The sequence below is a fragment of the Ascidiella aspersa genome, chromosome 8 (assembly GCF_963924565.1).
Source record: "Ascidiella aspersa chromosome 8, kaAscAspe10.2, whole genome shotgun sequence".
NCBI classification, from domain to species: Eukaryota; Metazoa; Chordata; class Ascidiacea; order Phlebobranchia; family Ascidiidae; genus Ascidiella; species Ascidiella aspersa.
The window spans coordinates 9,088,284-9,109,827 of record NC_139454.1 but is presented as its reverse complement, the minus strand read 5'-3'; the positions used below and the strand labels follow the sequence as shown (position 1 = coordinate 9,109,827).

Genomic DNA, 21,544 nt, shown 5'->3' with positions numbered 1-21,544 from the left:
GCTATGAAGGCTCGCATCAATTTAAAAATTAATGTTGTATTAAAATTTATTTTAAATTATTAAGATTAAATAGTTAGCCTCCAGTAAGGTTTAAACTCACGACTCCTGGTTTACAAGACCAGTGCTCTAACCCCTGAGCTATGAAGGCTCACATAAACAAAAGAATTAATATTGTATTAAATTTAAATTTTTAAGATTAAATATATAGCATGAAGTGAGATTTGAACTAACGACCACTGGATTACAAGACCAGTGCTCTAACCCCTGAGCTATGAAGGCTCGCATTAATGTAAAAATTAATGTTGTATTAAAATTTAATTCAAATTATTAAGAAAAAATATTAAGCCTGCAGTGAAATTTAAACTCACGACTCCTGGTTTACAAGACCAGTGCTCTAACCCCTGTGCTATGAAGGCTCACATAAAAAATAAAATTAATGTTGCATTAAATTTAATTTTAAATTGTTAAGAATAAATAGTTTGCCTCCAGTGAGAATTGAACTCACGACCGCTGGTTTACAAGACCAGTGCTCTAACCCCTGAGCTATGAAGGCTCGGAACAACAGAATAAATTAATGTTGTATTAAATTTATTTTCAAATTGTTAAGGTTAAATAGTTAGCCTCCAGTGAGATTTGAACTCACGACCCCTGGTTTACAAGACCAGTGCTTTAACCCCTGAGCTATGAAGGCTCACATCAACAAAATAATTAATATTGTATTAAATTTAATTTTAAATTGTTAAGATTAAATAGATAGCCTTAAATGAGATTTGAACTCACGACCCCTGGTTTACAAGACCAGTGCTCTAACCCCTGACCTATGAAGGCTCACATCAATCGAAAAATTAATGTTGTATTAAAATTATTTTCACATTGTCAAGTAAAAATAATTAGCCTTCAGTGAGATTTGAACTCACGACCCCTGGTTTACAAGACCAGTGCTCTAAACCCTGAGCTATGAAGGCTCGGAACAACAGAATAAATTAATGTTGTATTAAATTTATTTTCAAATTGTTAAGGTTAAATAGTTAGCCTCCAGTGAGATTTGAACTCACGACCCCTGGTTTACAAGACCAGTGCTTTAACCCCTGAGCTATGAAGGCTCACATCAACAAAATAATTAATATTGTATTAAATTTAATTTTAAATTGTTAAGATTAAATAGATAGCCTTAAATGAGATTTGAACTCACGACCCCTGGTTTACAAGACCAGTGCTCTAACCCTTGAGCTATGAAGGCTCGCATCAATGAATAAATTAATGTTGTATTAAATTTATTTTCAAATTGTTAAGGTTAAATAGTTAGCCTCCAGTGAGATTTGAACTCACGACCCCTGGTTTACAAGACCAGTGCTTTAACCCCTGAGCTATGAAGGCTCACATCAACAAAATAATTAATATTGTATTAAATTTAATTTTAAATTGTTAAGATTAAATAGATAGCCTTAAATGAGATTTGAACTCACGACCCCTGGTTTACAAGACCAGTGCTCTAACCCCTGAGCTATGAAGGCTCATATCAGTAAAAAAAAAACTAATGTTGTATTAAAACTGATTTTAAATTGTTAAGAATAAATAGTTAGCCACCAGTGAGATTTGAACTCACGACCCCTGGTTTGCAAGACCAGTGCTCTAACCCCTGAGCTATGAAAGCTCACATCAACAAAAAAATTAATGTTGTATTAAAATATTTTTTAAATTATTAAGATTAAATAATTAGCCTCCAGTGAGATTTGAACTCACGGCCCTGGTTTACAAGACCAGTGCTCTAACCGCTGAGCTATGAAGGCTCACATCAGTAAAAAAAACTAATATTGTATTAAAACTGATTTTAAATTGTTAAAAATAAATAGTTAGCCTCCAGCGAGATTTGAACTCACGACTCCTGGTTTACAAGACCAGTGCTCTAACCCCTGAGCTATGAAGACTCACATCAACAACAAAAAAATTATGTTGTATTAAATTTACTTTTAAATTGTTAAAATTAAATAGTTAGCCTCCAGTGAGATTTGAACTCACGACCCCTGGTTTACAAGACCAGTGCTCTAACCCCTGAGCTATGAAGGCTCACAACAGTCAAAAAAATAACGTTGTATTAAAATTGTTTTTACAATGTCAAGTTAAAATAATTAGCCTTCAATGAGATTACAATTTTCGATCCCAGGTTTGCAAGACCAGTGATCTAACCCCTGAGCTATGAAGGCTAATATCAATGAAAAAATTAATGCTGTATTCAAATTTATTTTAAATTATTAAGATTAAATAGTTAGCCTCCAGTAAGGTTTAAACTCACGACTCCTGGTTTACAAGACCAGTGCTCTAACCCCTGAGCTATGAAGGCTCACATTAACAATAAAATTAATGTTGTATAAAATTTAATTTTAAATTGTTAAGATTAAATAGTTAGCCTTAAGTGAGATTTGAACTAACGACCCCTGGATTACAAGACCAGTGCTCTAACCCCTGAGCTATGAAGTCTCGCATCAATGTAAAAATTAATGTTGTATTAAAACTGATTTTAAATAGTTAAGAATAAATAGTTAGCCTCCAGTGAGATTTGAACTCACGACCCCTGGTTTACAAGACCAGTGCTCTAACCCCTGAGCTATGAAGGCTCGGAACAACAGAATAAATTAATGTTGTATTAAATTTATTTGTAAATTGTTAAGATTAAATAGTTAGCCTCCAGTGAGATTTGAACTCACGACCCCTGGTTTACAAGACCAGTGCTCTAACCCCTGAGCTATGAAGGCTCCCATCAACAAAAGAATTAATATTGTATTAAATTTAAATTTAAATTGTTAAGACTAAATAGATAGCCTTAAGTGAGATTTGAACTCACGACCCCTGGATTACGAGACCAGTGCTCTAACCCCTGAGCTATGAAGGCTCACATAAACAAAAGAATTAATATTGTATTAAATTTAAATTTAAATTTTTAAGATTAAATATATAGCATGAAGTGAGATTTGAACTCACGACCACTGGATTACAAGACCAGTGCTCTAACCCCTGAGCTATGAAGGCTCGCATTAATGTAAAAATTAATGTTGTATTAAAATTTATTTTAAATTATTAAGAAAAAATAGTAAGCCTGCAGTGAAATTTAAACTCACGACTCCTGGTTTACAAGACCAGTGCTCTAACCCCTGTGCTATGAAGGCTCAAATAAAAAATAAAATTAATGTTGCATTAAATTTAATTTTAAATTGTTAAGAATAAATAGTTTGCCTCCAGTGAGAATTGAACTCACGACCCCTGGTTTACAAGACCAGTGCTCTAACCCCTGACCTATGAAGGCTAACATCAATCGAAAAATTAATGTTGTATTAAAATTATTTTCACATTGTCAAGTAAAAATAATTAGCCTTCAGTGAGATTTGAACTCACGACCCCTGGTTTACAAGACCAGTGCTCTAACCCCTGAGCTATGAAGGCTCGGAACAACAGAATAAATTAATGTTGTATTAAATTTATTTTCAAATTGTTAAGGTTAAATAGTTAGCCTCCAGTGAGATTTGAACTCACGACCCCTGGTTTACAAGACCAGTGCTCTAACCCCTGAGCTATGAAGGCTCACATCAACAAAATAATTAATATTGTATTAAATTTAATTTTAAATTGTTAAGATTAAATAGATAGCCTTAAATGAAATTTGAACTCACGACCCCTGGATTACAAGACCAGTGCTCTAACCCCTGAGCTATGAAGGCTCGCATCAATGTAAAAATTAATGTTGTATTAAAATTTATTTTAAATTATTAAGAAAAAATAGTAAGCCTGCAGTGAGATTTAAACTCAAGAGTCCTGGTTTACAAGACCAGTGCTCTAACCCCTGAGCTATGAAGACTCACATCAGTAAAAAAAAACTAATGTTGTATTAAAACTGATTTTAAATTGTTAAGAATAAATAGTTAGCCTCCAGTGAGATTTGAACTCACGACCCCTGGTTTACAAGACCAGTGCTCTAACCCCTGAGCTATGAAGGCTCGGATCAACAAAATAAATTAATGTTGTATTAAATTTATTTGTAAATTGTTAAGATTAAATAGTTAGCCTCCAGTGAGATTTGAACTCACGACCCGTGGTTTACAAGACCAGTGCTCTAACCCCTGAGCTATGAAGGCTCGGATCAACAGAATAAATTAATGTTGTATTAAATTTATTTGCAAATTGTTAAGATTAAATAGTTAGCCTCCAGTGATATTTGAACTCACGACCCCTGGTTTACAAGACCAGTGCTCTAACCCCTGTGCTATGAAGGCTCACATGAAAATAAAATTAATGTTGTATTAAGTTTAATTTTAAATTGTTAAGATTAAATATTTAGACTCCAGTGAGATTTGAACTCACGACCCCTGGTTTACAAGACCAGTGCTCTAACCCCTAAGCTATGAAAGTTCGCATCAATGAAAAAATTAGTGTTGTATTAAAATTAATTTAAATTAATAAGATTACACAATTAGCCTCCAGTGAGATTTGAACTCACGGCCCCTGGTTTGCAAGACCAGTGCTCTAACCCCTGAGCTATGAAGGCTCCCATCAACAAAAGAATTAATATTGTATTAAATTTAATTTTAAATTGTTAAGATTAAATAGATAGCCTTAAGTGAGATTTGAACTCACGACCCCTGGATTACGAGACCAGTGCTCTAACCCCTGAGCTATGAAGGCTCACATCAACAAAAAATTAATATTGTATTAAATTTAAATTTAAATTTTTAAGATTAAATAGATAGCCTGAAGTGAGATTTGAACTCACGACCACTGGATTACAAGACCAGTGCTCTAACCCCTGAGCTATGAAGGCTCACATCAACAAAAAATTAATATTGTATTAAATTTAAATTTAAATTGTTAAGATTAAATGGATAGCCTTAAGTGAGATTTGAATTCACGACCCCTGGTTTACAAGACCAGTGCTCTAACCCCCGAGCTATGAAGGTTCGCATCAATGAAAAAATTAATGTTGTATTAAAATTTATTTTAAATTAATAAGATTACACAATTAGCCTCCAGTGAGATTTGAACTCACGGCCCCTGGTTTACGAGACCAGTGCTCTAACCCCTGAGCTATGAAGGCTCACATCAACAAAAAATTAAAATTGTATTAAATTTAAATTTAAATTTTTAAGATTAAATAGATAGCCTGAAGTGAGATTTGAACTCACGACCACTGGATTACGAGACCAGTGCTCTAACCCCTGAGCTAAGAAGGCTCACATCAACAAAAAATTAATATTGTATTAAATTTAAATTTAAATTTTTAAGATTAAATATTTAGCCTCCAGTGAGATTTGAACTCACGGCCCCTGGTTTACAAGACCAGTGCTTTAACCCCTGAGCTATGAAGGCTCATATCAGTAAAAAAAAAAACTAATGTTTTATTAAAACTCATTTTAAATTTTTAAGAATAAATAGTTAGCCTCCAGTGAGATTTGAACTCACGACCCCTGGTTTACAAGACCAGTGCTCTAAACCCTGAGCTATGAAGGCTCGCATCAATGAAAAAATTAATGTTGTATTAAAATATTTTTTAAATTATTAAGATTAAATAATTAGCCTCCAGTGAGATTTGAACTCACGGCCCCTGGTTTACAAGACCAGTGCTCTAACCCCTGAGCTATGAAGGCTCACATCAGTAAAAAAAACTAATATTGTATTAAAACTGATTTTAAATTGTTAAAAATAAATAGTTAGCCTCCAGCGAGATTTGAACTCACTACCCCTAGTTTACAAGACCAGTGCTCTAACCCCTGAGCTATGAAGACTCACATCAACAACAAAAAAATTATGTTGTATTAAATTTACTTTTAAATTGTTAAAATTAAATAGTTAGCCTCCAGTGAGATTTGAACTCACGACCCCTGGTTTACAAGACCAGTGCTCTAACCCCTGAGCTATGAAGGCTCACAACAATCAAAAAAATAACGTTGTATTACAATTGTTTTTACAATGTCAAGTTAAAATAATTAGCCTTCAATGAGATTACAATTTTCGATCCCAGGTTTGCAAGACCAGTGATTTAACCCCTGAGTTATGAAGGCTCATATCAATGAAAAAATTAATGCTGTATTCAAATTTATTTTAAATTATTAAGATTAAATAGTTAGCCTCCAGTAAGGTTTAAACTCACGACTCCTGGTTTACAAGACCAGTGCTCTAACCCCTGAGCTATGAAGGCTCACATGAACAATAAAATTAATATTGTATAAAATTTAATTTTAAACTATTAAGAAAAAATAGTTAGCCTCCAGTGAGATTTGAACTCACGACCCCCGGTTTACAAGACCAGTGCTCTAACCCCTGAGATATGAAGTCTCGCATAAATGTAAAAATTAATGTTGTATTAAAACTGATTTTAAATTGTTAAGAATAAATAGTTAGCCTCCAGTGAGATTTGAACTCACGACCCCTGGTTTACAAGACCAGTGCTCTAACCCCTGAGCTATGAAGGCTCGGATCAACAGAATAAATTAATGTTGTATTAAATTTATTTGTAAATTGTTAAGATTAAATTGTTAGCCTCCAGTGATATTTGAACTCACGACCCCTGGTTTACAAGACCATTGCTCTAACCTCTGTGCTATGAAGGCTCACATGAAAAATAAAATTAATGTTGTATTAAATTTAATTTTAAATTGTTAAGATTAAATATTTAGACTCCAGTGAGATTTGAACTCACGACCCCTGGTTTACAAGACCAGTGCTCTAACCCCTGAGCTATGAAGGTTCGCATCAATGAAAAAATTAATGTTGTATTAAAATTTATTTAAATTAATAAGATTACACAATTAGCCTCCAGTGAGATTTGAACTCACGGCCCCTGGTTTGCAAGACCAGTGCTCTAACCCCTGAGCTATGAAGGCTCACATCATTAAAAAAAAACTAATATTGTTTTAAAACTGATTTTAAATTGTTAAGAATAAATATTTAGCCTCCAGTGAGTTTTGAACTCGCGACCCCTGGTTTACAAGACCAGTGCTCTAACCCCTGAGCTATGAAGGCTCACATCAACAAAAAAATTAATGTTGTATTAAATTTAATTTTAAATTGTTGAGAATAAATAGTTAGCCTCCAGTGAGATTTGAACTCACGACCCCTGGTTTACAAGACCAGTGCTCTAACCCCTGAGCTATGAAGGCTCGCATCAATGAAAAAATTAATGTTGTATTAAAATATCTTTTAAATTATTAGGATTAAATAATTAGCCTCCAGTGAGATTTGAACTCACGGCCCCTGGTTTACAAGACCAGTGCTCTAACCCCTGAGCTATGAAGGCTCACATCAGTAAAAAAAACTAATATTGTATTAAAACTGATTTTAAATTGTTAAAAATAAATAGTTAGCCTCCAGCGAGATTTGAACTCACTACCCCTAGTTTACAAGACCAGTGCTCTAACCCCTGAGCTATGAAGACTCACATCAACAACAAAAAAATTATGTTGTATTAAATTTACTTTTAAATTGTTAAAATTAAATAGTTAGCCTCCAGTGAGATTTGAACTCACGACCCCTGGTTTACAAGACCAGTGCTCTAACCCCAGAGCTATGAAGGCTCACAACAATCAAAAAAATAACGTTGTATTACAATTGTTTTTACAATGTCAAGTTAAAATAATTAGCCTTCAATGAGATTACAATTTTCGATCCCAGGTTTGCAAGACCAGTGATTTAACCCCTGAGCTATGAAGGCTCATATCAATGAAAAAATTAATGCTGTATTCAAATTTATTTTAAATTATTAAGATTAAATAGTTAGCCTCCAGTAAGGTTTAAACTCACGACTCCTGGTTTACAAGACCAGTGCTCTAACCCCTGAGCTATGAAGGCTCACATCAACAATAAAATTAATATTGTATAAAATTTAATTTTAAACTATTAAGAAAAAATAGTTAGCCTCCAGTGAGCTTTGAACCCACGACCCCCGGTTTACAAGACCAGTGCTCTAACCCCTGAGATATGAAGTCTCGCATAAATGTAAAAATTAATGTTGTATTAAAACTGATTTTAAATTGTTAAGAATAAATAGTTAGCCTCCAGTGAGATTTGAACTCACGACCCCTGGTTTACAAGACCAGTGCTCTAACCCCTGAGCTATGAAGGCTCGGATCAACAGAATAAATTAATGTTGTATTAAATTTATTTGTAAATTGTTAAGATTAAATAGTTAGCCTCCAGTGAGATTTGAACTCACGACCCCTGGTTTACAAGACCAGTGCTCCAACCCCTGAGCTATGAAGGCTCGGATCAACAGAATAAATTAATGTTGTATTAAATTTATTTGTAAATTGTTAAGATTAAATTGTTAGCCTCCAGTGATATTTGAACTCACGACCCCTGGTTTACAAGACCATTGCTCTAACCTCTGTGCTATGAAGGCTCACATGAAAAATAAAATTAATGTTGTATTAAATTTAATTTTAAATTGTTAAGATTAAATATTTAGACTCCAGTGAGATTTGAACTCACGACCCCTGGTTTACAAGACCAGTGGTCTAACCCCTGAGCTATGAAGGTTCGCATCAATGAAAAAATTAATGTTGTATTAAAATTTATTCAAATTAATAAGATTACACAATTAGCCTCCAGTGAGATTTGAACTCACGGCCCCTGGTTTGCAAGACCAGTGCTCTAACCCCTGAGCTATGAACGCTCACATCAACAAAACAAATTAATGTTGTATTAAATTTAATTTTAAATTGTTGAGATTAAATAGTTTGCCTCCAGTGAGATTTGAACTCACGGCACCTGGTTTGCAAGACTAGTGCTCTAACCCCTGAGCTATGAAGGCTCATATCAGTAAAAAAAAAAACTAATGTTGTATTAAAACTGATTTTAAATTGTTAAGAATAAATAGTTAGCCTCCAGTGAGATTTGAACTCACGACCCCTGGTTTACAAGACCAGTGCTCTAACCCCTGAGCTATGAAGGCTCGCATCAATGAAAAAATTAATGTTGTATTAAAATATTTTTTAAATTATTAAGATTAAATAATTAGCATCCAGTGAGATTTGAACTCACGGCCCCTGGTTTACAAGACCAGTGCTCTAACCGCTGAGCTATGAAGGCTCACATCAGTAAAAAAAACTAATATTGTATTAAAACTGATTTTCATTGTTAAAAATAAATAGTTAGCCTCCAGCGAGATTTGAACTCACGACCCCTGGTTTACAAGACCAGTGCTCTAACCCCTGAGCTATGAAGACTCACATCAACAACAAAAAAATTATGTTGTATTAAATTTACTTTTAAATTGTTAAAATTAAATAGTTAGCCTCCAGTGAGATTTGAACTCACGACCCCTGGTTTACAAGACCAGTGCTCTAAGCCCTGAGCTATGAAGGCTCACAACAATCAAAAAAATAACGTTGTATTAAAATTGTTTTTACAATGTCAAGTTAAAATAATTAGCCTTCAATGAGATTACAATTTTCGATCCCAGGTTTGCAAGACCAGTGATTTAACCCCTGAGCTATGAAGGCTCGCATCAATGTAAAAATTAATGTTGTATTAAAATTTATTTTAAATTATTAGGAAAAAATAGTAAGCCTGCAGTGAGATTTAAATTCAAGACTCCTGGTTTACAAGACCAGTGCTCTAACCCCTGAGCTATGAAGGCTCAGATCAGTAAAAAAAAAACTAATATTGTATTAAAACTGATTTTAAATTGTTAAGAATAAATAGTTAGCCTCCAGTGAGATTTGAACTCACGACCCCTGGTTTACAAGACCAGTGCTCTAAACCCTGAGCTATGAAGGCTCGGATCAACAGAATAAATTAATGTTGTATTAAATTTATTTGTAAATTGTTAAGATTAAATAGTTAGCCTCCAGTGAGATTTGAACTCACGACCCCTGGTTTACAAGACCAGTGCTCTAACCCCTGAGCTATGAAGGGTCGGATCAACAGAATAAATTAATATTGTATTAAACCTGATTTTAAATTGTTAAAAATAAATAGTTAGCCTCCAGCGATATTTGAATCACGACCCCTGGTTTAAAAGACCAGTGCTCTAACCCCTGAGCTATGAAGACTCACATCAACAACAAAAAAATTATGTTGCATTAAATTTACTTTTAAATTGTTAAAATTAAATAGTTAGCCTCCAGTGAGATTTGAACTCACGACCACTGGATTACAAGACCAGTGCTCTAAACCCTGAGCTATGAAGGCTCACATAAAAAATAAAATTAATGTTGCATTAAATTTAATTTTAAATTGTTAAGAATAAATAGTTTGCCTCCATTGAGAATTGAACTCACGACTCCTGGTTTACAAGACCAGTGCTCTAACCCCTGACCTATGAAGGCTCACATCAATCGAAAAATTAATGTTGTATTAAAATTATTTTCACATTGTCAAGTAAAAATAATTAGCCTTCAGTGAGGTTTGAACTCACGACCCCTGGTTTACAAGACCAGTGCTCTAACCCCTGAGCTATGAAGGCTCGGATCAACGGAATAAATTAATGTTGTATTAAATTTATTTTTAAATTGTTAAGGTTAAATAGTTAGCCTTCAGTGAGATTTGAACTCACGACCCCTGGTTTACAAGACCAGTGCTCTAACCCCTGAGCTATGAAGGCTCACATCAACAAAATAATTAATATTGTATTAAATTTAATTTTAAATTGTTAAGATTAAATAGATAGCCTTTAATGAGATTTGAACTCACGACCCCTGGATTACAAGACCAGTGCTCTAACCCCTGAGCTATGAAGGCTCGCATCAACGTAAAAATTAATGTTGTATTAAAATTTATTTTAAATTATTAAGAAAAAATAGTTAGCCTGCAGTGAGATTTAAACTCAAGACTCCTGGTTTACAAGACCAGTGTTCTAACCCCTGAGCTATGAAGGCTCACATCAGTAAAAAAAAAAACTAATATTGTATTAAAACTGATTTTAAATTGTTAAGAATAAATAGTTAGCCTCCAGTGAGATTTGAACTCACGACCCCTGGTTTACAAGACCAGTGCTCTAACCCCTGAGCTATGAAGGCTCGGATTAACAGAATAAATTAATGTTGTATTAAATTTATTTGTAAATTGTTAAGATTAAATAGTTAGCCTCCAGTGAGATTTGAACTCACGACCCCTGGTTTACAAGACCAGTGCTCTAACCCCTGAGCTATGAAGGCTCCCATCAACAAAAGAATTAATATTGTATTAAATTTAATTTTAAATTGTTAAGACTAAATAGATAGCCTTAAGTGAGATTTGAACTCACGACCCCTGGATTACGAGACCAGTGCTCTAACCCCTGAGCTATGAAGGCTCACATAAACAAAAGAATTAATATTGTATTAAATTTAAATTTAAATTTTTAAGATTAAATATATAGCATGAAGTGAGATTTAAACTCACGACCACTGGATTACAAGACCAGTGCTCTAACCCCTGAGCTATGAAGGCTCGCATTAATGTAAAAATTAATGTTGTATTAAAATTTATTTCAAATTATTAAGAAAAAATAGTAAGCCTGCAGTGAAATTTAAACTCACGACTCCTGGTTTACAAGACCAGTGCTCTAACCCCTGTGCTATGAAGGCTCACATAAAAAATAAAATTAATGTTGCATTAAATTTAATTTTAAATTGTTAAGAATAAATAGTTTGCCTCCAGTGAGAATTGAACTCACGACCCCTGGTTTACAAGACCAGTGCTCTAACCCCTGACCTATGAAGGCTCACATCAATCGAAAAATTAATGTTGTATTAAAATTTATTTCACATTGTCAAGTAAAAATAATTAGCCTTCAGTGAGATTTGAACTCACGACCCCTGGTTTACAAGACCAGTGCTCTAACCCCTGAGATATGAAGGCTCACATCAACAAAATAATTAATATTGTATTAAATTTAATTTTAAATTGTTAAGATTAAATAGATAGCCTTAAATGAGATTTGAACTCACGACCCCTGGATTACAAGACCAGTGCTCTAACCCCTGAGCTATGAAGGCTCGCATCAATGTAAAAATTAATGTTGTATTAAAATTTATTTTAAATTATTAAGAAAAAATAGTAAGCCTGCAGTGAGATTTAAACTCAAGACTCCTGGTTTACAAGACCAGTGCTCTAACCCCTGAGCTATGAAGGCTCACATCAGTAAAAAAAAAACTAATATTGTATTAAAACTGATTTTAAATTGTTAAGAATAAATAGTTAGCCTCCAGTGAGATTTGAACTCACGACCCCTGGTTTACAAGACCAGTGCTCTAAACCCTGAGCTATGAAGGCTCGGATCAACAGAATAAATTAATGTTGTATTAAATTTATTTCTAAATTGTTAAGATTAAATAGTTAGCCTCCAGTGAGATTTGAACTCACGACCCCTGGTTTACAAGACCAGTGCTCTAACCCCTGAGCTATGAAGGCTCGGAACAACAGAATAAATTAATGTTGTATTAAATTTATTTGTAAATTGTTAAGATTAAATAGTTAGCCTCCAGTGAGATTTGAACTCACGACCCCTGGTTTACAAGACCAGTGCTCTAACCCCTGAGCTATGAAGGGTCGGATCAACAGAATAAATTAATATTGTATTAAACCTGATTTTAAATTGTTAAAAATAAATAGTTAGCCTCCAGCGATATTTGAATCACGACCCCTGGTTTAAAAGACCAGTGCTCTAACCCCTGAGCTATGAAGACTCACATCAACAACAAAAAAATTATGTTGCATTAAATTTACTTTTAAATTGTTAAAATTAAATAGTTAGCCTCCAGTGAGATTTGAACTCACGACCCCTGGTTTACAAGACCAGTGCTCTAACCCCTGAGCTATGAAGGCTCGGATCAACGGAATAAATTAATGTTGTATTAAATTTATTTTTAAATTGTTAAGGTTAAATAGTTAGCCTTCAGTGAGATTTGAACTCACGACCCCTGGTTTACAAGACCAGTGCTCTAACCCCTGAGCTATGAAGGCTCACATCAACAAAATAATTAATATTGTATTAAATTTAATTTTAAATTGTTAAGATTAAATAGATAGCCTTAAATGAGATTTGAACTCACGACCCCTGGATTACAAGACCAGTGCTCTAACCCCTGAGCTATGAAGGCTCGCATCAACGTAAAAATTAATGTTGTATTAAAATTTATTTTAAATTTTTAAGAAAAAATAGTAAGCCTGCAGTGAGATTTAAACTCAAGACTCCTGGTTTACAAGACCAGTGTTCTAACCCCTGAGCTATGAAGGCTCACATCAGTAAAAAAAAAAACTAATATTGTATTAAAACTGATTTTAAATTGTTAAGAATAAATAGTTAGCCTCCAGTGAGATTTGAACTCACGACCCCTGGTTTACAAGACCAGTGCTCTAACCCCTGAGCTATGAAGGCTCGGATTAACAGAATAAATTAATGTTGTATTAAATTTATTTGTAAATTGTTAAGATTAAATAGTTAGCCTCCAGTGAGATTTGAACTCACGACCCCTGGTTTACAAGACCAGTGCTCTAACCCCTGAGCTATGAAGGCTCCCATCAACAAAAGAATTAATATTGTATTAAATTTAATTTTAAATTGTTAAGACTAAATAGATAGCCTTAAGTGAGATTTGAACTCACGACCCCTGGATTACGAGACCAGTGCTCTAACCCCTGAGCTATGAAGGCTCACATAAACAAAAGAATTAATATTGTATTAAATTTAAATTTAAATTTTTAAGATTAAATATATAGCATGAAGTGAGATTTAAACTCACGACCACTGGATTACAAGACCAGTGCTCTAACCCCTGAGCTATGAAGGCTCGCATTAATGTAAAAATTAATGTTGTATTAAAATTTATTTCAAATTATTAAGAAAAAATAGTAAGCCTGCAGTGAAATTTAAACTCACGACTCCTGGTTTACAAGACCAGTGCTCTAACCCCTGTGCTATGAAGGCTCACATAAAAAATAAAATTAATGTTGCATTAAATTTAATTTTAAATTGTTAAGAATAAATAGTTTGCCTCCAGTGAGAATTGAACTCACGACCCCTGGTTTACAAGACCAGTGCTCTAACCCCTGACCTATGAAGGCTCACATCAATCGAAAAATTAATGTTGTATTAAAATTTATTTCACATTGTCAAGTAAAAATAATTAGCCTTCAGTGAGATTTGAACTCACAACCCCTGGTTTACAAGACCAGTGCTCTAACCCCTGAGCTATGAAGGCTCACATCAACAAAATAATTAATATTGTATTAAATTTAATTTTAAATTGTTAAGATTAAATAGATAGCCTTAAATGAGATTTGAACTCACGACCCCTGGATTACAAGACCAGTGCTCTAACCCCTGAGCTATGAAGGCTCGCATCAATGTAAAAATTAATGTTGTATTAAAATTTATTTTAAATTATTAAGAAAAAATAGTAAGCCTGCAGTGAGATTTAAACTCAAGACTCCTGGTTTACAAGACCAGTGCTCTAACCCCTGAGCTATGAAGGCTCACATCAGTAAAAAAAAAACTAATATTGTATTAAAACTGATTTTAAATTGTTAAGAATAAATAGTTAGCCTCCAGTGAGATTTGAACTCACGACCCCTGGTTTACAAGACCAGTGCTCTAAACCCTGAGCTATGAAGGCTCGGATCAACAGAATAAATTAATGTTGTATTAAATTTATTTCTAAATTGTTAAGATTAAATAGTTAGCCTCCAGTGAGATTTGAACTCACGACCCCTGGTTTACAAGACCAGTGCTCTAACCCCTGAGCTATGAAGGCTCGGAACAACAGAATAAATTAATGTTGTATTAAATTTATTTGTAAATTGTTAAGAATAAATAGTCAGCCTCCAGTGAGATTTGAACTCACGACCCGTGGTTTACAAGACCAGTGCTCTAACCCTTGAGCTATGAAGGCTCACATCAACAAAAAAATTAATGTTGTATTAAATTTAATTTTAAATTGTTCAGATTAAATAGTTAGCCTCCAGTGAGATTTGAACTCACGGCCCCTGGTTTACAAGACCAGTGCTCTAACCCCTGAGCTATGAAGGCTCACATGAAAAATAAAATTAATGTTGTATTAAATTTAATTTTAAATTGTTAAGATTAAATATTTAGACTCCAGTGAGATTTGAACTCACGACCCCTGGTTTACAAGACCGGTGCTCTAACCCCTAAGCTATGAAGGTTCGCATCAATGAAAAAATTAATGTTGTATTAAAATTTATTTAAATTAATAAGATTACACAATTAGCCTCCAGTGAGATTTGAACTCACGGCCCCTGGTTTGCAAGACCAGTGCTCTAACCCCTGAGCTATGAAGGCTCACATCAGTAAAAAAAAACTAATATTGTTTTAAAACTGATTTTAAATTGTTAAGAATAAATATTTAGCCTCCAGTGAGATTTGAACTCGCGACCCCTGGTTTACAAGACCAGTGTTCTAACCCCTGAGCTATGAAGGCTCACATCAACAAAAAAATTAATGTTGTATTAAATTTAATTTTAAGTTGTTGAGATTAAATAGTTAGCCTCCAGTGAGATTTGAACTCACGGCCCCTGGTTTACAAGACCAGTGCTCTAACCCCTGAGCTATGAAGGCTCATATCAGTAAAAAAAAAAACTAATGTTGTATTAAAACTGATTTTAAATTGTTAAGAATAAATAGTTAGCCTCCAGTGAGATTTGAACTCACGACCCCTGGTTTACAAGACCAGTGCTCTAACCCCTGAGCTATGAAGGCTCGCATCAATGAAAAAATTAATGTTGTATTAAAATATTTTTTAAATTATTAAGATTAAATAATTAGCCTCCAGTGAGATTTGAACTCACGGCCCCTGGTTTACAAGACCAGTGCTCTAACCCCTGAGCTATGAAGGCTCACATCAGTAAAAAAAACTAATATTGTATTAAACCTGATTTTAAATTGTTAAAAATAAATAGTTAGCCTCCAGCGAGATTTGAACTCACGACCCCTGGTTTAAAAGACCAGTGCTCTAACCCCTGAGCTATGAAGACTCACATCAACAACAAAAAAATTATGTTGTATTAAATTTACTTTTCAATTGTTAAAATTTATTAGTTAGCCTCCAGTGAGATTTGAACTCACGACCCCTGGTTTACAAGACCAGTGCTCTAACCCCTGAGCTATGAAGGCTCACAACAATCAAAAAAATAACGTTGTATTAAAATTGTTTTTACAATGTCAAGTTAAAATAATTAGCCTTCAATGAGATTACAATTTTCGATCCCAGGTTTGCAAGACCAGTGATTTAACCCCTGAGCTATGAAGGCTCATATCAATGAAAAAATTAATGCTGTATTCAAATTTATTTTAAATTATTAAGATTAAATAGTTAGCCTCCAGTAAGGTTTAAACTCACAACTCCTGGTTTACAAGACCAGTGCTCTAACCCCTGAGCTATGAAGGCTCACATCAACAATAAAATTAATATTGTATAAAATTTAATTTTAAACTATTAACAAAAAATAGTTAGCCTCCAGTGAGATTTGAACTCACGACCCCCGGTTTACAAGACCAGTGCTCTAACCCGTGAGCTATGAAGTCTCGCATAAATGTAAAAATTAATGTTGTATTAAAACTGATTTTAAATTGTTAAGAATAAATAGTTAGCCTCCAGTGAGATTTGAACTCACGACCCGTGGTTTACAAGACCAGTGCTCTAACCCCTGAGCTATGAAGGCTCGGATCAACAGAATAAATTAATGTTGTATTAAATTTATTTGTAAATTGTTAAGATTAAATAGTTAGCCTCCAGTGAGATTTGAACTCACGACCCCTGGTTTACAAGACCAGTGCTCCAACCCCTGAGCTATGAAGGCTCGGATCAACAGAATAAATTAATGTTGTATTAAATTTATTTGTAAATTTTTAAGATTAAATTGTTAGCCTCCAGTGATATTTGAACTCACGACCCCTGGTTTACAAGACCAGTGCTCTAACCCCTGTGCTATGAAGGCTCACATGAAAAATAAAATTAATGTTGTATTAAATTTAATTTTAAATTGTTAAGATTAAATATTTAGACTCCAGTGAGATTTGAACTCACGACCTCTGGTTTACAAGACCAGTGCTCTAACCCCTGAGCTATGAAGACTCACATCAACAACAAAAGAATTATGTTGTATTAAATTTACTTTTAAATTGTTAAAATTAAATAGTTAGCCTCCAGTGAGATTTGAACTCACGACCCCTGGTTTACAAGACCAGTGCTCTAAGCCCTGAGCTATGAAGGCTCACAACAATCAAAAAAATAACGTTGTATTAAAATTGTTTTTACAATGTCAAGTTAAAATAATTAGCCTTCAATGAGATTACAATTTTCGATCCCAGGTTTGCAAGACCAGTGATCTAACCCCTGAGCTATGAAGGCTCATATCAATGAAAAAATTAATGCTGTATTCAAATTTATTTTAAATTATTAAGATTAAATAGTTAGCCTCCAGTAAGGTTTAAACTCACGACTGCTGGTTTACAAGACCAGTGCTCTAACCCCTGAGCTATGAAGGCTCACATCAACAAAATAATTAATATTGTATTAAATTTAATTTTAAATTGTTAAGATTAAATAGATAGCCTTAAATGAGATTTGAACTCACGACCCCTGGATTACAAGGCCAGTGCTCTAACCCCTGAGCTATGAAGGCTCGCATCAATGTAAAAATTAATGTTGTATTAAAATTTATTTCAAATTATTAAGAAAAAATAGTAAGCCTGCAGTGAGATTTAAACTCACGACCCGTAGTTTACAAGACCAGTGCTCTAACCCTTGAGCTATGAAGGCTCACATCAGTAAAAAAAAAACTAATATTGTATTAAAACTGATTTTAAATTGTTAAGAATAAATAGTTAGCCTCCAGTGAGATTTGAACTCACGACCCCTGGTTTACAAGACCAGTGCTCTAAACCCTGAGCTATGAAGGCTCGGATCAACAGAATAAATTAATGTTGTATTAAATTTATTTGTAAATTGTTAAGATTAAATAGTCAGCCTCCAGTGAGATTTGAACTCACGACCCGTAGTTTACAAGACCAGTGCTCTAACCCTTGAGCTATGAAGGCTCACATCAGTAAAAAAAACTAATATTGTATTAAAACTGATTTTAAATTGTTAAGAATAAATAGTTAGCCTCCAGTGAGATTTGAACTCACGACCCCTGGTTAACAAGACCAGTGCTCTAAACCCTGAGCTATGAAGGCTCACATCAATCGAAAAATTAATGTTGTATTAAAATTATTTTCACATTGTCAAGTAAAAATAATTAGCCTTCAGTGAGGTTTGAACTCACGACCCCTGGTTTACAAGACCAGTGCTCTAACCCCTGAGCTATGAAGGCTCGGTTCAACAGAATAAATTAATGTTGTATTAAATTTATTTTTAAATTGTTAAGGTTAAATAGTTAGCCTTCAGTGAGATTTGAACTCACGACCCCTGGTTTACAAGACCAGTGCTCTAACCCCTGAGCTATGAAGGCTCACATCAACAAAATAATTAATATTGTATTAAATTTAATTTTAAATTGTTAAGATTAAATAGATAGCCTTAAATGAGATTTGAACTCACGACCCCTGATTTACAAGACCAGTGCTCTAACCCTAGAGCTATGAAGGCTCACATCAATAAAAAAATAATTAATATTGTATTAAATTTAATTTTAAATTGTTAAGGTTAAATAGTTAGCCTTAAATGAGATTTGAACTCACGACCCCTGGATTACAAGACCAGTGCTCTAACCCCTGAGCTATGAAGGCTCGCATCAACGTAAAAATTAATGTTGTATTAAAATTTATTTTAAATTATTAAGAAAAAATAGTAAGCCTGCAGTGAGATTTAAACTCAAGACTCCTGGTTTACAAGACCAGTGATCTAACCCCTGAGCTATGAAGGCTCACATCAGTAAAAAAAAAACTAATATTGTATTAAAACTGATTTTAAATTGTTAAGAATAAATAGTTAGCCTCCAGTGAGATTTGAACTCACGACCCCTGGTTTACAAGACCAGTGCTCTAACCCCTGAGCTATGAAGGCTCGGATCAACAGAATAAATTAATGTTGTATTAAATTTATTTGTAAATTGTTAAGATTAAATAGTTAGCCTCCAGTGAGATTTGAACTCACGACCCCTGGTTTACAAGACCAGTGCTCTAACCCCTGAGCTATGAAGGCTCCCATCAACAAAAGAATTATTATTGTATTAAATTTAATTTTAAATTGTTAAGACTAAATAGATAGCCTTAAGTGAGATTTGAACTCACGACCCCTGGATTACGAGACCAGTGCTCTAACCCCTGAGCTATGAAGGCTCACATAAACAAAAGAATTAATATTGTATTAAATTTAAATTTAAATTTTTAAGATTAAATATATAGCATGAAGTGAGATTTGAACTCACGACCACTGGATTACAAGACCAGTGCTCTAACCCCTGAGCTATGAAGGCTCGCATTAATGTAAAAATTAATGTTGTATTAAAATTTATTTCAAATTATGAAGAAAAAATAGTAAGCCTGCAGTGAAATTTAAACTCACGACTCCTGGTTTACAAGACCAGTGCTCTAACCCCTGTGCTATGAAGGCTCACATAAAAAATAAAATTAATGTTGCATTAAATTTAATTTTAAATTGTTAAGAATAAATAGTTTGCCTCCAGTGAGAATTGAACTCACGACGCCTGGTTTACAAGACCAGTGCTCTAACCCCTGACCCATGAAGGCTCACATCAATCGAAAAATTAATGTTGTATTAAAATTTATTTCACATTGTCAAGTAAAAATAATAAGACTTCAGTGAGATTTGAACTCACGACCCCTGGTTTACAAGACCAGTGCTCTAACCCCTGAGCTATGAAGGCTCGGAACAACAGAATAAATTAATGTTGTATTAAATTTATTTTTAAATTGTTAAGGTTAAATAGTTAGCCTCCAGTGAGATTTGAACTCACGACCCCTGGTTTACAAGACCAGTGCTCTAACCCCTGAGCTATGAAGGCTCACATCAGTAAAAAAAAAAACTAATATTGTATTAAAACTGATTTTAAATTGTTAAGAATAAATAGTTAGCCTCCAGTGAGATTTGAACTCACGACCCCTGGTTTACAAGACCAGTGCTCTAAACCCTGAGCTATGAAGGCTCGGATCAACAGAATAAATTAATGTTGTATTAAATTTATTTGTAAATTGTTAAGATTAAATAGTTAGCCTCCAGTGAGATTTGAACTCACGACCCCTGGTTTACAAGACCAGTGCTCTAAACCCTGAGCTATGAAGGCTCGGATCAACAGAATAAATTAATGTTGTATTAAATTTATTTGTAAATTGTTAAGAATAAATAGTTAGCCTCCAGTGAGATTTGAACTCACGACCCGTGGTTTACAAGACCAGTGCTCTAACCCTTGAGCTATGAAGGCTCGGATCAACAGAATAAATTAATGTTGTATTAAATTTATTTGCAAATTGTTAAGATTAAATAGTTAGCCTCCAGTGATATTTCAACTCACGACCCCTGGTTTACAAGACCAGTGCTCTAACCCCTGAGCTATGAAGGCTCACATGAAAAATAAAATTAATGTTGTATTAAATTTAATTTTAAATTGTTAAGATTAAATATTTAGACTCCAGTGAGATTTGAACTCACGACCCCTGGTTTACAAGACCGGTGCTCTAACCCCTAAGCTATGAAGGCTCACATCAGTAAAAAAAAACTAATATTGTTTTAAAACTGATTTTAAATTGTTAAGAATAAATAGTTAGCCTCCAGTGAGATTTGAACTCACGACCCCTGGTTTACAAGACCAGTGCTCTAACCCCTGAGCTATGAAGGCTCGCATCAATGAAAAAATTAATGTTGTATTAAATTTAATTTTAAATTGTTGAGATTAAATAGTTAGCCTCCAGTGAGATTTGAACTCACGGCCCCTGGTTTACAAGACCAGTGCTCTAACCCCTGAGCTATGAAGGCTCATATCAGTAAAAAAAAACTAATGTTGTATTAAAACTGATTTTAAATTGTTAAGAATAAATAGTTAGCCTCCAGTGAGATTTGAACTCACGACCCCTGGTTTACAAGACCAGTGCTCTAACCCCTGAGCTATGAAGGCTCGCATCAATGAAAAAATTAATGTTGTATTAAAATATTTTTTAAATTATTAAGATTAAATAATTAGCCTCCAGTGAGATTTGAACTCACGGCCCCTGGTTTACAAGACCAGTGCTCTAACCCCTGAGCTATGAAGGCTCATATCAATAAAAAAAACTAATATTGTATTAAACCTGATTTTAAATTGTTAAAAATAAATAGTTAGCCTCCAGCGAGATTTGAACTCACGACCCCTGGTTTAAAAGACCAGTGCTCTAACCCCTGAGCTATGAAGACTCACATCAACAACAAAAAAATTATGTTGTATTAAATTTACTTTTAAATTGTTAAAATTAAATAGTTAGCCTCCAGTGAGATTTGAACTCACGACCCCTGGTTTACAAGACCAGTGCTCTAACCCCTGAGCTATGAAGGCTCACAACAATCAAAAAAATAACGTTGTATTAAAATTGTTTTTACAATGTCAAGTTAAAATAATTAGCCTT

At 33.9% G+C, this 21,544-nt stretch overlaps 91 non-coding genes across 91 annotated transcripts; all 91 read right to left on the bottom strand.

Annotated features, from left to right (window-relative positions):
* Positions 1-480: 480 nt before the first annotated feature.
* Trnat-ugu (transfer RNA threonine (anticodon UGU)) lies at positions 481-553 on the bottom strand. The gene has a single exon. It is a non-coding gene; the product is annotated as a tRNA-Thr (tRNA).
* A 65-nt stretch (positions 554-618) lies between these two features.
* On the bottom strand, positions 619-691 carry Trnat-ugu (transfer RNA threonine (anticodon UGU)). Its single transcript has one exon. It is a non-coding gene; the product is annotated as a tRNA-Thr (tRNA).
* A 201-nt stretch (positions 692-892) lies between these two features.
* Positions 893-965, bottom strand: Trnat-ugu (transfer RNA threonine (anticodon UGU)). The gene has a single exon. It is a non-coding gene; the product is annotated as a tRNA-Thr (tRNA).
* Positions 966-1,030: 65 nt separating this feature from the next.
* Positions 1,031-1,103, bottom strand: Trnat-ugu (transfer RNA threonine (anticodon UGU)). Its single transcript has one exon. It is a non-coding gene; the product is annotated as a tRNA-Thr (tRNA).
* A 64-nt stretch (positions 1,104-1,167) lies between these two features.
* On the bottom strand, positions 1,168-1,240 carry Trnat-ugu (transfer RNA threonine (anticodon UGU)). Its single transcript has one exon. It is a non-coding gene; the product is annotated as a tRNA-Thr (tRNA).
* Positions 1,241-1,304: 64 nt separating this feature from the next.
* On the bottom strand, positions 1,305-1,377 carry Trnat-ugu (transfer RNA threonine (anticodon UGU)). The gene has a single exon. It is a non-coding gene; the product is annotated as a tRNA-Thr (tRNA).
* Positions 1,378-1,441: 64 nt separating this feature from the next.
* Trnat-ugu (transfer RNA threonine (anticodon UGU)) lies at positions 1,442-1,514 on the bottom strand. The gene has a single exon. It is a non-coding gene; the product is annotated as a tRNA-Thr (tRNA).
* A 67-nt stretch (positions 1,515-1,581) lies between these two features.
* On the bottom strand, positions 1,582-1,654 carry Trnaa-ugc (transfer RNA alanine (anticodon UGC)). Its single transcript has one exon. It is a non-coding gene; the product is annotated as a tRNA-Ala (tRNA).
* Positions 1,655-1,718: 64 nt separating this feature from the next.
* Trnat-ugu (transfer RNA threonine (anticodon UGU)) lies at positions 1,719-1,790 on the bottom strand. The gene has a single exon. It is a non-coding gene; the product is annotated as a tRNA-Thr (tRNA).
* A 204-nt stretch (positions 1,791-1,994) lies between these two features.
* On the bottom strand, positions 1,995-2,067 carry Trnat-ugu (transfer RNA threonine (anticodon UGU)). Its single transcript has one exon. It is a non-coding gene; the product is annotated as a tRNA-Thr (tRNA).
* Positions 2,068-2,542: 475 nt separating this feature from the next.
* Trnat-ugu (transfer RNA threonine (anticodon UGU)) lies at positions 2,543-2,615 on the bottom strand. Its single transcript has one exon. It is a non-coding gene; the product is annotated as a tRNA-Thr (tRNA).
* Positions 2,616-2,680: 65 nt separating this feature from the next.
* Trnat-ugu (transfer RNA threonine (anticodon UGU)) lies at positions 2,681-2,753 on the bottom strand. Its single transcript has one exon. It is a non-coding gene; the product is annotated as a tRNA-Thr (tRNA).
* A 64-nt stretch (positions 2,754-2,817) lies between these two features.
* Trnat-cgu (transfer RNA threonine (anticodon CGU)) lies at positions 2,818-2,890 on the bottom strand. The gene has a single exon. It is a non-coding gene; the product is annotated as a tRNA-Thr (tRNA).
* Positions 2,891-3,228: 338 nt separating this feature from the next.
* Trnat-ugu (transfer RNA threonine (anticodon UGU)) lies at positions 3,229-3,301 on the bottom strand. The gene has a single exon. It is a non-coding gene; the product is annotated as a tRNA-Thr (tRNA).
* Positions 3,302-3,365: 64 nt separating this feature from the next.
* Positions 3,366-3,438, bottom strand: Trnat-ugu (transfer RNA threonine (anticodon UGU)). Its single transcript has one exon. It is a non-coding gene; the product is annotated as a tRNA-Thr (tRNA).
* Positions 3,439-3,503: 65 nt separating this feature from the next.
* Positions 3,504-3,576, bottom strand: Trnat-ugu (transfer RNA threonine (anticodon UGU)). The gene has a single exon. It is a non-coding gene; the product is annotated as a tRNA-Thr (tRNA).
* Positions 3,577-3,916: 340 nt separating this feature from the next.
* On the bottom strand, positions 3,917-3,989 carry Trnat-ugu (transfer RNA threonine (anticodon UGU)). The gene has a single exon. It is a non-coding gene; the product is annotated as a tRNA-Thr (tRNA).
* A 65-nt stretch (positions 3,990-4,054) lies between these two features.
* Trnat-ugu (transfer RNA threonine (anticodon UGU)) lies at positions 4,055-4,127 on the bottom strand. The gene has a single exon. It is a non-coding gene; the product is annotated as a tRNA-Thr (tRNA).
* A 337-nt stretch (positions 4,128-4,464) lies between these two features.
* Trnaa-ugc (transfer RNA alanine (anticodon UGC)) lies at positions 4,465-4,537 on the bottom strand. The gene has a single exon. It is a non-coding gene; the product is annotated as a tRNA-Ala (tRNA).
* A 64-nt stretch (positions 4,538-4,601) lies between these two features.
* Trnat-cgu (transfer RNA threonine (anticodon CGU)) lies at positions 4,602-4,674 on the bottom strand. Its single transcript has one exon. It is a non-coding gene; the product is annotated as a tRNA-Thr (tRNA).
* Positions 4,675-5,010: 336 nt separating this feature from the next.
* Trnat-cgu (transfer RNA threonine (anticodon CGU)) lies at positions 5,011-5,083 on the bottom strand. The gene has a single exon. It is a non-coding gene; the product is annotated as a tRNA-Thr (tRNA).
* Positions 5,084-5,282: 199 nt separating this feature from the next.
* Trnat-ugu (transfer RNA threonine (anticodon UGU)) lies at positions 5,283-5,355 on the bottom strand. The gene has a single exon. It is a non-coding gene; the product is annotated as a tRNA-Thr (tRNA).
* Positions 5,356-5,423: 68 nt separating this feature from the next.
* On the bottom strand, positions 5,424-5,496 carry Trnat-ugu (transfer RNA threonine (anticodon UGU)). The gene has a single exon. It is a non-coding gene; the product is annotated as a tRNA-Thr (tRNA).
* Positions 5,497-5,560: 64 nt separating this feature from the next.
* Trnat-ugu (transfer RNA threonine (anticodon UGU)) lies at positions 5,561-5,633 on the bottom strand. The gene has a single exon. It is a non-coding gene; the product is annotated as a tRNA-Thr (tRNA).
* A 204-nt stretch (positions 5,634-5,837) lies between these two features.
* Positions 5,838-5,910, bottom strand: Trnat-ugu (transfer RNA threonine (anticodon UGU)). Its single transcript has one exon. It is a non-coding gene; the product is annotated as a tRNA-Thr (tRNA).
* A 475-nt stretch (positions 5,911-6,385) lies between these two features.
* Positions 6,386-6,458, bottom strand: Trnat-ugu (transfer RNA threonine (anticodon UGU)). Its single transcript has one exon. It is a non-coding gene; the product is annotated as a tRNA-Thr (tRNA).
* A 338-nt stretch (positions 6,459-6,796) lies between these two features.
* Positions 6,797-6,869, bottom strand: Trnaa-ugc (transfer RNA alanine (anticodon UGC)). The gene has a single exon. It is a non-coding gene; the product is annotated as a tRNA-Ala (tRNA).
* A 66-nt stretch (positions 6,870-6,935) lies between these two features.
* Trnat-ugu (transfer RNA threonine (anticodon UGU)) lies at positions 6,936-7,008 on the bottom strand. Its single transcript has one exon. It is a non-coding gene; the product is annotated as a tRNA-Thr (tRNA).
* A 64-nt stretch (positions 7,009-7,072) lies between these two features.
* Positions 7,073-7,145, bottom strand: Trnat-ugu (transfer RNA threonine (anticodon UGU)). Its single transcript has one exon. It is a non-coding gene; the product is annotated as a tRNA-Thr (tRNA).
* A 64-nt stretch (positions 7,146-7,209) lies between these two features.
* On the bottom strand, positions 7,210-7,282 carry Trnat-ugu (transfer RNA threonine (anticodon UGU)). The gene has a single exon. It is a non-coding gene; the product is annotated as a tRNA-Thr (tRNA).
* A 204-nt stretch (positions 7,283-7,486) lies between these two features.
* On the bottom strand, positions 7,487-7,559 carry Trnat-ugu (transfer RNA threonine (anticodon UGU)). Its single transcript has one exon. It is a non-coding gene; the product is annotated as a tRNA-Thr (tRNA).
* Positions 7,560-8,034: 475 nt separating this feature from the next.
* Positions 8,035-8,107, bottom strand: Trnat-ugu (transfer RNA threonine (anticodon UGU)). Its single transcript has one exon. It is a non-coding gene; the product is annotated as a tRNA-Thr (tRNA).
* Positions 8,108-8,172: 65 nt separating this feature from the next.
* Trnat-ugu (transfer RNA threonine (anticodon UGU)) lies at positions 8,173-8,245 on the bottom strand. The gene has a single exon. It is a non-coding gene; the product is annotated as a tRNA-Thr (tRNA).
* Positions 8,246-8,583: 338 nt separating this feature from the next.
* Positions 8,584-8,656, bottom strand: Trnaa-ugc (transfer RNA alanine (anticodon UGC)). The gene has a single exon. It is a non-coding gene; the product is annotated as a tRNA-Ala (tRNA).
* Positions 8,657-8,721: 65 nt separating this feature from the next.
* On the bottom strand, positions 8,722-8,794 carry Trnaa-ugc (transfer RNA alanine (anticodon UGC)). Its single transcript has one exon. It is a non-coding gene; the product is annotated as a tRNA-Ala (tRNA).
* A 68-nt stretch (positions 8,795-8,862) lies between these two features.
* On the bottom strand, positions 8,863-8,935 carry Trnat-ugu (transfer RNA threonine (anticodon UGU)). Its single transcript has one exon. It is a non-coding gene; the product is annotated as a tRNA-Thr (tRNA).
* Positions 8,936-8,999: 64 nt separating this feature from the next.
* Positions 9,000-9,072, bottom strand: Trnat-ugu (transfer RNA threonine (anticodon UGU)). The gene has a single exon. It is a non-coding gene; the product is annotated as a tRNA-Thr (tRNA).
* A 64-nt stretch (positions 9,073-9,136) lies between these two features.
* Trnat-ugu (transfer RNA threonine (anticodon UGU)) lies at positions 9,137-9,209 on the bottom strand. The gene has a single exon. It is a non-coding gene; the product is annotated as a tRNA-Thr (tRNA).
* Positions 9,210-9,275: 66 nt separating this feature from the next.
* On the bottom strand, positions 9,276-9,348 carry Trnat-ugu (transfer RNA threonine (anticodon UGU)). The gene has a single exon. It is a non-coding gene; the product is annotated as a tRNA-Thr (tRNA).
* A 341-nt stretch (positions 9,349-9,689) lies between these two features.
* On the bottom strand, positions 9,690-9,762 carry Trnat-ugu (transfer RNA threonine (anticodon UGU)). The gene has a single exon. It is a non-coding gene; the product is annotated as a tRNA-Thr (tRNA).
* Positions 9,763-9,827: 65 nt separating this feature from the next.
* Positions 9,828-9,900, bottom strand: Trnat-ugu (transfer RNA threonine (anticodon UGU)). Its single transcript has one exon. It is a non-coding gene; the product is annotated as a tRNA-Thr (tRNA).
* A 203-nt stretch (positions 9,901-10,103) lies between these two features.
* On the bottom strand, positions 10,104-10,176 carry Trnat-ugu (transfer RNA threonine (anticodon UGU)). The gene has a single exon. It is a non-coding gene; the product is annotated as a tRNA-Thr (tRNA).
* A 201-nt stretch (positions 10,177-10,377) lies between these two features.
* Trnat-ugu (transfer RNA threonine (anticodon UGU)) lies at positions 10,378-10,450 on the bottom strand. Its single transcript has one exon. It is a non-coding gene; the product is annotated as a tRNA-Thr (tRNA).
* Positions 10,451-10,515: 65 nt separating this feature from the next.
* Trnat-ugu (transfer RNA threonine (anticodon UGU)) lies at positions 10,516-10,588 on the bottom strand. Its single transcript has one exon. It is a non-coding gene; the product is annotated as a tRNA-Thr (tRNA).
* Positions 10,589-10,652: 64 nt separating this feature from the next.
* Positions 10,653-10,725, bottom strand: Trnat-ugu (transfer RNA threonine (anticodon UGU)). Its single transcript has one exon. It is a non-coding gene; the product is annotated as a tRNA-Thr (tRNA).
* Positions 10,726-10,930: 205 nt separating this feature from the next.
* Trnat-ugu (transfer RNA threonine (anticodon UGU)) lies at positions 10,931-11,003 on the bottom strand. Its single transcript has one exon. It is a non-coding gene; the product is annotated as a tRNA-Thr (tRNA).
* Positions 11,004-11,068: 65 nt separating this feature from the next.
* On the bottom strand, positions 11,069-11,141 carry Trnat-ugu (transfer RNA threonine (anticodon UGU)). The gene has a single exon. It is a non-coding gene; the product is annotated as a tRNA-Thr (tRNA).
* A 64-nt stretch (positions 11,142-11,205) lies between these two features.
* Positions 11,206-11,278, bottom strand: Trnat-cgu (transfer RNA threonine (anticodon CGU)). The gene has a single exon. It is a non-coding gene; the product is annotated as a tRNA-Thr (tRNA).
* A 338-nt stretch (positions 11,279-11,616) lies between these two features.
* Trnat-ugu (transfer RNA threonine (anticodon UGU)) lies at positions 11,617-11,689 on the bottom strand. Its single transcript has one exon. It is a non-coding gene; the product is annotated as a tRNA-Thr (tRNA).
* A 64-nt stretch (positions 11,690-11,753) lies between these two features.
* Positions 11,754-11,826, bottom strand: Trnat-ugu (transfer RNA threonine (anticodon UGU)). The gene has a single exon. It is a non-coding gene; the product is annotated as a tRNA-Thr (tRNA).
* Positions 11,827-11,890: 64 nt separating this feature from the next.
* Trnat-ugu (transfer RNA threonine (anticodon UGU)) lies at positions 11,891-11,963 on the bottom strand. Its single transcript has one exon. It is a non-coding gene; the product is annotated as a tRNA-Thr (tRNA).
* Positions 11,964-12,167: 204 nt separating this feature from the next.
* Positions 12,168-12,240, bottom strand: Trnat-ugu (transfer RNA threonine (anticodon UGU)). The gene has a single exon. It is a non-coding gene; the product is annotated as a tRNA-Thr (tRNA).
* Positions 12,241-12,305: 65 nt separating this feature from the next.
* Positions 12,306-12,378, bottom strand: Trnat-ugu (transfer RNA threonine (anticodon UGU)). Its single transcript has one exon. It is a non-coding gene; the product is annotated as a tRNA-Thr (tRNA).
* Positions 12,379-12,443: 65 nt separating this feature from the next.
* On the bottom strand, positions 12,444-12,516 carry Trnat-ugu (transfer RNA threonine (anticodon UGU)). Its single transcript has one exon. It is a non-coding gene; the product is annotated as a tRNA-Thr (tRNA).
* A 203-nt stretch (positions 12,517-12,719) lies between these two features.
* On the bottom strand, positions 12,720-12,792 carry Trnat-ugu (transfer RNA threonine (anticodon UGU)). Its single transcript has one exon. It is a non-coding gene; the product is annotated as a tRNA-Thr (tRNA).
* A 65-nt stretch (positions 12,793-12,857) lies between these two features.
* Positions 12,858-12,930, bottom strand: Trnat-ugu (transfer RNA threonine (anticodon UGU)). Its single transcript has one exon. It is a non-coding gene; the product is annotated as a tRNA-Thr (tRNA).
* A 64-nt stretch (positions 12,931-12,994) lies between these two features.
* On the bottom strand, positions 12,995-13,067 carry Trnat-ugu (transfer RNA threonine (anticodon UGU)). The gene has a single exon. It is a non-coding gene; the product is annotated as a tRNA-Thr (tRNA).
* Positions 13,068-13,272: 205 nt separating this feature from the next.
* Positions 13,273-13,345, bottom strand: Trnat-ugu (transfer RNA threonine (anticodon UGU)). The gene has a single exon. It is a non-coding gene; the product is annotated as a tRNA-Thr (tRNA).
* Positions 13,346-13,410: 65 nt separating this feature from the next.
* Positions 13,411-13,483, bottom strand: Trnat-ugu (transfer RNA threonine (anticodon UGU)). Its single transcript has one exon. It is a non-coding gene; the product is annotated as a tRNA-Thr (tRNA).
* A 64-nt stretch (positions 13,484-13,547) lies between these two features.
* Positions 13,548-13,620, bottom strand: Trnat-cgu (transfer RNA threonine (anticodon CGU)). Its single transcript has one exon. It is a non-coding gene; the product is annotated as a tRNA-Thr (tRNA).
* Positions 13,621-13,958: 338 nt separating this feature from the next.
* On the bottom strand, positions 13,959-14,031 carry Trnat-ugu (transfer RNA threonine (anticodon UGU)). Its single transcript has one exon. It is a non-coding gene; the product is annotated as a tRNA-Thr (tRNA).
* Positions 14,032-14,095: 64 nt separating this feature from the next.
* Positions 14,096-14,168, bottom strand: Trnat-ugu (transfer RNA threonine (anticodon UGU)). Its single transcript has one exon. It is a non-coding gene; the product is annotated as a tRNA-Thr (tRNA).
* A 64-nt stretch (positions 14,169-14,232) lies between these two features.
* Trnat-ugu (transfer RNA threonine (anticodon UGU)) lies at positions 14,233-14,305 on the bottom strand. The gene has a single exon. It is a non-coding gene; the product is annotated as a tRNA-Thr (tRNA).
* Positions 14,306-14,509: 204 nt separating this feature from the next.
* Positions 14,510-14,582, bottom strand: Trnat-ugu (transfer RNA threonine (anticodon UGU)). Its single transcript has one exon. It is a non-coding gene; the product is annotated as a tRNA-Thr (tRNA).
* Positions 14,583-14,647: 65 nt separating this feature from the next.
* Trnat-ugu (transfer RNA threonine (anticodon UGU)) lies at positions 14,648-14,720 on the bottom strand. The gene has a single exon. It is a non-coding gene; the product is annotated as a tRNA-Thr (tRNA).
* A 202-nt stretch (positions 14,721-14,922) lies between these two features.
* Positions 14,923-14,995, bottom strand: Trnat-ugu (transfer RNA threonine (anticodon UGU)). Its single transcript has one exon. It is a non-coding gene; the product is annotated as a tRNA-Thr (tRNA).
* A 200-nt stretch (positions 14,996-15,195) lies between these two features.
* On the bottom strand, positions 15,196-15,268 carry Trnaa-ugc (transfer RNA alanine (anticodon UGC)). The gene has a single exon. It is a non-coding gene; the product is annotated as a tRNA-Ala (tRNA).
* Positions 15,269-15,471: 203 nt separating this feature from the next.
* Positions 15,472-15,544, bottom strand: Trnat-ugu (transfer RNA threonine (anticodon UGU)). Its single transcript has one exon. It is a non-coding gene; the product is annotated as a tRNA-Thr (tRNA).
* Positions 15,545-15,612: 68 nt separating this feature from the next.
* Trnat-ugu (transfer RNA threonine (anticodon UGU)) lies at positions 15,613-15,685 on the bottom strand. Its single transcript has one exon. It is a non-coding gene; the product is annotated as a tRNA-Thr (tRNA).
* A 64-nt stretch (positions 15,686-15,749) lies between these two features.
* Trnat-ugu (transfer RNA threonine (anticodon UGU)) lies at positions 15,750-15,822 on the bottom strand. Its single transcript has one exon. It is a non-coding gene; the product is annotated as a tRNA-Thr (tRNA).
* A 204-nt stretch (positions 15,823-16,026) lies between these two features.
* Trnat-ugu (transfer RNA threonine (anticodon UGU)) lies at positions 16,027-16,099 on the bottom strand. Its single transcript has one exon. It is a non-coding gene; the product is annotated as a tRNA-Thr (tRNA).
* A 475-nt stretch (positions 16,100-16,574) lies between these two features.
* Positions 16,575-16,647, bottom strand: Trnat-ugu (transfer RNA threonine (anticodon UGU)). Its single transcript has one exon. It is a non-coding gene; the product is annotated as a tRNA-Thr (tRNA).
* A 65-nt stretch (positions 16,648-16,712) lies between these two features.
* Trnat-ugu (transfer RNA threonine (anticodon UGU)) lies at positions 16,713-16,785 on the bottom strand. The gene has a single exon. It is a non-coding gene; the product is annotated as a tRNA-Thr (tRNA).
* A 202-nt stretch (positions 16,786-16,987) lies between these two features.
* On the bottom strand, positions 16,988-17,060 carry Trnat-ugu (transfer RNA threonine (anticodon UGU)). Its single transcript has one exon. It is a non-coding gene; the product is annotated as a tRNA-Thr (tRNA).
* A 66-nt stretch (positions 17,061-17,126) lies between these two features.
* Trnat-ugu (transfer RNA threonine (anticodon UGU)) lies at positions 17,127-17,199 on the bottom strand. Its single transcript has one exon. It is a non-coding gene; the product is annotated as a tRNA-Thr (tRNA).
* Positions 17,200-17,814: 615 nt separating this feature from the next.
* On the bottom strand, positions 17,815-17,887 carry Trnat-ugu (transfer RNA threonine (anticodon UGU)). The gene has a single exon. It is a non-coding gene; the product is annotated as a tRNA-Thr (tRNA).
* Positions 17,888-18,227: 340 nt separating this feature from the next.
* Trnat-ugu (transfer RNA threonine (anticodon UGU)) lies at positions 18,228-18,300 on the bottom strand. Its single transcript has one exon. It is a non-coding gene; the product is annotated as a tRNA-Thr (tRNA).
* A 65-nt stretch (positions 18,301-18,365) lies between these two features.
* On the bottom strand, positions 18,366-18,438 carry Trnat-ugu (transfer RNA threonine (anticodon UGU)). Its single transcript has one exon. It is a non-coding gene; the product is annotated as a tRNA-Thr (tRNA).
* A 204-nt stretch (positions 18,439-18,642) lies between these two features.
* On the bottom strand, positions 18,643-18,715 carry Trnat-ugu (transfer RNA threonine (anticodon UGU)). Its single transcript has one exon. It is a non-coding gene; the product is annotated as a tRNA-Thr (tRNA).
* Positions 18,716-18,919: 204 nt separating this feature from the next.
* Trnat-ugu (transfer RNA threonine (anticodon UGU)) lies at positions 18,920-18,992 on the bottom strand. The gene has a single exon. It is a non-coding gene; the product is annotated as a tRNA-Thr (tRNA).
* A 65-nt stretch (positions 18,993-19,057) lies between these two features.
* Trnat-ugu (transfer RNA threonine (anticodon UGU)) lies at positions 19,058-19,130 on the bottom strand. Its single transcript has one exon. It is a non-coding gene; the product is annotated as a tRNA-Thr (tRNA).
* A 64-nt stretch (positions 19,131-19,194) lies between these two features.
* On the bottom strand, positions 19,195-19,267 carry Trnat-cgu (transfer RNA threonine (anticodon CGU)). Its single transcript has one exon. It is a non-coding gene; the product is annotated as a tRNA-Thr (tRNA).
* A 475-nt stretch (positions 19,268-19,742) lies between these two features.
* On the bottom strand, positions 19,743-19,815 carry Trnat-ugu (transfer RNA threonine (anticodon UGU)). The gene has a single exon. It is a non-coding gene; the product is annotated as a tRNA-Thr (tRNA).
* Positions 19,816-19,880: 65 nt separating this feature from the next.
* On the bottom strand, positions 19,881-19,953 carry Trnat-ugu (transfer RNA threonine (anticodon UGU)). The gene has a single exon. It is a non-coding gene; the product is annotated as a tRNA-Thr (tRNA).
* Positions 19,954-20,021: 68 nt separating this feature from the next.
* On the bottom strand, positions 20,022-20,094 carry Trnat-ugu (transfer RNA threonine (anticodon UGU)). Its single transcript has one exon. It is a non-coding gene; the product is annotated as a tRNA-Thr (tRNA).
* Positions 20,095-20,159: 65 nt separating this feature from the next.
* Positions 20,160-20,232, bottom strand: Trnat-ugu (transfer RNA threonine (anticodon UGU)). The gene has a single exon. It is a non-coding gene; the product is annotated as a tRNA-Thr (tRNA).
* Positions 20,233-20,711: 479 nt separating this feature from the next.
* On the bottom strand, positions 20,712-20,784 carry Trnat-ugu (transfer RNA threonine (anticodon UGU)). Its single transcript has one exon. It is a non-coding gene; the product is annotated as a tRNA-Thr (tRNA).
* Positions 20,785-20,848: 64 nt separating this feature from the next.
* On the bottom strand, positions 20,849-20,921 carry Trnat-ugu (transfer RNA threonine (anticodon UGU)). Its single transcript has one exon. It is a non-coding gene; the product is annotated as a tRNA-Thr (tRNA).
* Positions 20,922-20,987: 66 nt separating this feature from the next.
* On the bottom strand, positions 20,988-21,060 carry Trnat-ugu (transfer RNA threonine (anticodon UGU)). The gene has a single exon. It is a non-coding gene; the product is annotated as a tRNA-Thr (tRNA).
* A 64-nt stretch (positions 21,061-21,124) lies between these two features.
* Positions 21,125-21,197, bottom strand: Trnat-ugu (transfer RNA threonine (anticodon UGU)). The gene has a single exon. It is a non-coding gene; the product is annotated as a tRNA-Thr (tRNA).
* A 204-nt stretch (positions 21,198-21,401) lies between these two features.
* Positions 21,402-21,474, bottom strand: Trnat-ugu (transfer RNA threonine (anticodon UGU)). Its single transcript has one exon. It is a non-coding gene; the product is annotated as a tRNA-Thr (tRNA).
* Positions 21,475-21,544: the final 70 nt, after the last annotated feature.